Raw genomic sequence first — 6,000 nt, 5'->3', positions numbered from 1 at the left:
TATATACTTTTGTATATGTATATATATATTCTTTTATTTTGTATATACATCCATATATTTCATTTCAAAAGAATATAAAACAATCCAACATAGAGCATCATTAATTATGGCCTAGAGAGCATCATCTTGAAAGAGTAACATAATGTAAAATTATTTCAACTTAACACATGATAACTTATATATACTATTTCGAATAAGTAGGACACGGTCATCTCAATCTGATGAACAAAATATCACAAGTTCTCTTTTTAAAGAGTGTTTCTTGAGTCAGTAATTGGAATAGAGAAATTTCAATGCGTGTAAAGCAGAAGGCATTGAGGCAGGACCATAGGTATACTTGAAACCATAAGGATCTATGACAAATCAGATTAGAAATCAAGGACTGATATTGGCAAAAACTCTTAAATTAAACACAGACCAATCATTATATCCAGTCATCTATATGAGCATAAAACAATTTCACGAGTCTAAATTCCATATTGAGATGTTTGTCAGTGTCCCAAATAAAGGGAACTAATCCTTGTTTATGGATTTGCTGATGAGGAATCTTCTAATGTGACGGATGACACCTCCACCAGCAATGGTGCCCTTCACGAGATTATCAAGCTCTTCATCTCCCCTGATTGCAAGTTGAAGATGCTTCGGAGATATTCGCTTCACTTTCAGATCTTTACTTTCATTTCCAGCCAACTCCAGAATCTCTGCAGTGAGATACGCCAAAATGGCTGCTGAGCATACTGCTGCTGTCGCCCCAACCCTCGAATTGGCAGACACCCGAGACTTCATCATCCTGTGGGTGCGCCCAACTGGAAACTGCATATAAATTACAAACACACAGGTTTCAATCCAAATTCAAGGCCTTCAGCGAAACCATATCTTTGATACGATACATTACACCCCACTTCACCTAAGATTTTCACGTGGATGGTATGCATAAGAAAAAGAATCAGCATTGGTAGAGGAGATAATGGAATAATATAAGTCAATATGAGATCTACTTGTTATAGTGCATCCTGGGGTATTTATATAGTAAGTCTCCATGACCAAAAAAGAGATATTTATCTTACTTATCAGACGATGGGTTCTAGGTACAATACCCATTTAACATTATCAGATTTCTATAATTCATTTGAAATATATGAATATTTTTCTAGATTTGATTGTGTGAATTTTTTAACATCAACATTTCCATTCAAACAGTATCCGTCATCAATTTCTATTATTGCATTCTCTTAACATCATGATTTTATCTAACGATGAACTTGCAACAAAGAATATAACCGTTTCCACATAATCCATATTAGATCTAAAATATATATATCAATTAAAATCGACATGCAAGAGAATAGACAACATATAAAAAATTTGACACAAAATATACCCTGAGAAACCCTCATTAAGGGAAAAACTCAGCCTCCAAAAGCATCCATCACCATGTATTATTCAACAAAAATACCATTGCAATACAATAATAGAAGCCTTCAAATCCATAGCCACAACCAAACAATCCATGTGAATAAGCATGAATCCACACATCCCATGTCATGCTTCCAACCTTCACAAATGCTCCCTTGGCTAACTTATCAAGCCTTGTCTCACTCCACTCTTTTCTTTTTTGTCTTCTTCTTCTCACACAACAACTACTCTTATAGATGCTTATATAGTACCAAGTTTCACAAAACCACCAATTGGCATTACATAAATCATGTGCTACCTAACCTATTGACCCCACATTTAATATTAGAAATTTAATTCTTTTTTCCAATATTAAATAATTACATGAAATATTATCACAATGTTACAATACAACTCATCAAGTATATCTCATGGGAATCTTTACATGTTGCACGTCTATCTAGGTGAAACATTACATAATAAAATAAAATAATACAATATAAACAATATTATGCAATGTATGCAACACCCATTATCTCAACACAAGTGGGGTAAGGCACATGTTCAAATGGGTTGGTCAGATAGAGATAGGTGAACTTGATTTATAAATCATAAATGGTTGTGAGAAGCCTCTATAATGAGGGCTTGGAGAGGAGATGATATATTGAGTTTTGTTTGCAAGACTAGGTGCTAGAAGGTGATAGTCCAAGCTCAAGTTGTGGTGATGCTCTTATGTATTGCAATCTTCTTGATTTGATAATACATTATGCAAGTTTTTGAGTGTAGGGGTTTTCTCCTGAAATGGTTTCCCCATGGTAATTACTATGTTATGTGATTCATTTTTATTTTTATTATTCTTTTGTGTACTTCTTGACATCTTTGTGTTATTTAAGTTGAAATTTGCATAATTGTCCTCTCAAAATTAGAGTAGGAAGTGTTTTTGCATACCTCTACTTCCTTTCAGAAACAACTCTGGAATCCACCATAATATTTCCACATGGAAAAAATAAAGGACACTTCTTGGTTGTATTTTCAAAATTTAATTCATGGATTTCTACTTTAAAAGTCATATGGGAACATTATGATCCTAGAGATTTGGTTATAATATTTATTTTTTCCATGGATCAAAATAAAATTGGAAATAAGGCAAGATCCTACAATGTTAACTTGTGAGCCTCTCATGTGGGAGGCCTTGAGTTCAAGTCTACTCAATATTACCACATAATTTTTAAATAATTAATTACAACAAATAATAATAACTAATCTAGGTTTGACCCATTAATGATCAAAATAAGAAGAAAAAGAACACTTGAAATGGCTATATTTTCATATTTATACCCTAGTCTTTTATTTTATACATCATCAATAGAGGAGATATAAAGGACTATGCCCGTTATTATTATTATATTGTGTGCTTTCAGCTATTTTGTGGGTGATTTAAAGGCTTTGTGCCGAATTTGAAGGAGCATAGTTATCTTTTTTTATTCAAAATATTTTATAATTCATAAAATAAATTGAAAATTTTTGAGCCATGTCTTATATTACTTTTCCTATGCTTGTAATCTAGAGTTATACCAAGCCATTTTGTCGAGAAAATTTCTTGCAAAATAATTGCTTTAATGGGTTAGTGGAAACATTTCATGTCATCCTTAACAATTCCTTCTTACATTAAAATATGAATGTTTTCACCTATGACTAGGACATTGTTATGATGTTCTAACAATGAAGAGGTTGTGACATTTTGTTTTCACTTTGAACAAGGGTTCTTATATTCTCGATATTTCTAATGAGAAATTTAAATGTTTCAAAATATCAGGTGTATTGCCTTAGTCTTCATGTTTAATCTTTCTCCCTCTTTCCCAAAATCACTAATATACATAGCCAACTTCAATCCTAAAGGTTATTTCACAAGATGTAGGTTTCCCACTTTTTTTGAAATTTCTAAACTTCCCTAACTAGGAGAGAGCCTACAATGGATCAACATAAGGGCATTCACATATTACTCTCAATGCACTAATTTTATTTATATCATTCCCTTAAATAAAGGAATGGTTATTTTTAAAAAGTTCAATTGATCTTGAACTTCTTAATATTGTAATGACCAATTTATTTAGTCTTAACATTACTACACATTGAACTACTTGCCTAAGCATTTACTTTTGGTGTACTCATTTTTCATGTATATGTAGATGATTCCCTCAAATCATAAGGAGATGGTGTTATTGAATATTTTACTAATCTTTAAAGTGACTAATTATTGGTGGAAAACTACTTGTGTTCTTAAAAGTGGGATAATGCAAGAAAGCTAATGGAAATTAAAATATTAACCATAATAAAGTTATCCAAGATTAGTCTAGTACAAGGCATATAATTATTTGACTTATTACTCAAATAATTGCATGAAATATTGGTTTTATAATATTTATTCCTTGATAAATATCAAAAATAAATTAGAATGTGACTAGGAAATTTATTTTATGATTTCACTTCTACCCCATTTCCACAAAGTCAAGAACTTTTCTTTGTTGTGCCAAGAGATCCATTAAAAAAGTGGACTCTAATCTAATCAAGATATCTATGATGAAATTACATACCTCTCATCAAAAAGGGATGGTTCTTTCCACTATTTTCATTAGTTCTCATTTTTAAAACCCTTATGGCGAGTTGGAAGACCTTGTGCTTGAATCTTGTAAGAATTGCACTAGCATGGATAGAGGATTTATATGCAAGGTAAAAATGAAACTTGATTCAATGCTTGTGTGTCTGTCAACTAAGATATCTCTTTCAAAGACTTCAAAATATTCCTTTTATATTCTACTTTAATGTTGATCCTTTCCTCTAGCTTGGATTCAAACTGCCTTGATTATCTAGTTAACTTTGTTGTAGGCATTGTGTTCTTTTCAATACCCATAACTTTGGTTCATTTCTTTGGTAAAAAATGTAAGGTATTCCTTCTTATCATCTTTTATTTTTATTTTCTTAGTTTTAGTCTCTCTTTGTATTTTTATTTGAGCCCTTTCCATATTTTAAAGCTTAAAAAATTAAACCAAAATGATTTATGGTTCTTATTTATTAAAAGTAACATTTATAGCTAACATACAATCAAGGTAAGTTTATATTAGAATGATCAAAGTAATAGAAACCATATTCTACTCTAGATAGCCATATTTAAATCTGTAAGAATTTGGCATAACTCTGATACTATGTAAGAATTTGTCTAAGGCAATAATTCAACGCCAAGATCAAGAAGCTTAGTAGATAGCACAAGAGAGACAAGTAGTGATCAAATGAGAATCTCAATAATGATCAAGATGATAATGGGTATCAGATGATTTGATATCATATAATTGGATATGAGATGAATACACACTAGAAGTGCCTTGTATATAAAGGCAACTAGAATGACTAGGAGTCATGCAAAGAGATAAGCAACAACTAAGCACATGTTTAGCAAGAGTGGATCATCCTCCATTGAGCATAGGAGTTTGTGTGATGATGAGTGGATAAGTTTACATAGGTGTATCTCATAAAGAGATGTTGTACACACCATGTGTTCTAATAAGTTGCTAACTCCTATGTTGTCAACACAACAACTCATATGTCTATGCATATTTATAAGTGTCTACATGACAACTAATATAAAAATGCATTATCCTAAGTAAACTTAAGTAAAGTGTAATAATAATTAATTATTTACACTAACACCCCTCCCCCCCCAAGTGCAACTTAGGGGAATACACTTAAGCTCACAAAGCTAAATGCAAGATGCAATGTGGGTCCCAGCTATTAGGCCATGTTAGGTACCCATGTACAAATGCAATGCTCTACATGCATTCTTATGCAATGCATTCTCTCTGAAAATAGAGAAAGAGAGAAAACCTCATGGGAAAAACCTCCTCCAAAAAGAGAGATGAAGAAATACAAGATGCATGCAAGGATAGAGTAATCAAGACCCCCCATACATTATGACATACATCATGCATGTACAAGCATATATCCGCCATAAGAAAAAATACATGATGGTATTCCCCCCATATTAAATAATCACCTGCAAGGATGTCATGAAGACAAAAAAGAATCCAATGCCCACAAACAACATTTCTCCCTTTGGGACACATCACTTGTAAGCTCAATGCCCTAGTCGTGGTTGCTGGTCAGCTCTCGCTGCCCTAGCTGTGGTCGTTGGTCAGTTTGTTGGTTTTGTTTTGGACATTGCAATTTTTGGTCGACGCACAACCCTTGGTGTGGCCACTGGTCAGATTTTGCAGGCTCTCTTGTGCCCGTGCTCCAATTCATCTAGGCACTTTCTCACTGATTGTTGTTTGTAAGTTTTTGGTATAGGGTGTGGGAGTGGTGCCTTTGCCACTATGCCTTCTTCTATTGTTTCAACTAGATTAGGGTCAACTTCTCCTATGCCTTTAGGGGGTGGGGTTGCCTCTTATGCCCATGTGGCTACATTCAAGGTGGGTCTTTATGGTGTTGTTCGAGCTACTCATTCTGGGCCTTCTCATCCCCATGAAGTTTCTCCTATAAGTGTATCAAACCCTATAAGGGTACTTTTAGACTTAGATATAGTTGATGATATTTATAGTATGGAAAAAGAGC

General features: G+C 33.2%; 1 pseudogene; it reads right to left on the bottom strand.

The window, feature by feature from the left end:
* Positions 1–513: 513 nt before the first annotated feature.
* On the bottom strand, positions 514–819 carry LOC149537054 (putative histone H2A variant 2 pseudogene; annotated as a pseudogene).
* Positions 820–6,000: the final 5,181 nt, after the last annotated feature.

Source organism: Cupressus sempervirens, chromosome 10 (genome assembly GCF_028749045.1).
Source record: "Cupressus sempervirens isolate cs-2001-9-10 chromosome 10, ASM2874904v1, whole genome shotgun sequence".
Taxonomy (NCBI): Eukaryota; Viridiplantae; Streptophyta; class Pinopsida; order Cupressales; family Cupressaceae; genus Cupressus; species Cupressus sempervirens.
This window is presented reverse-complemented; position numbering and strand designations above follow the sequence as displayed.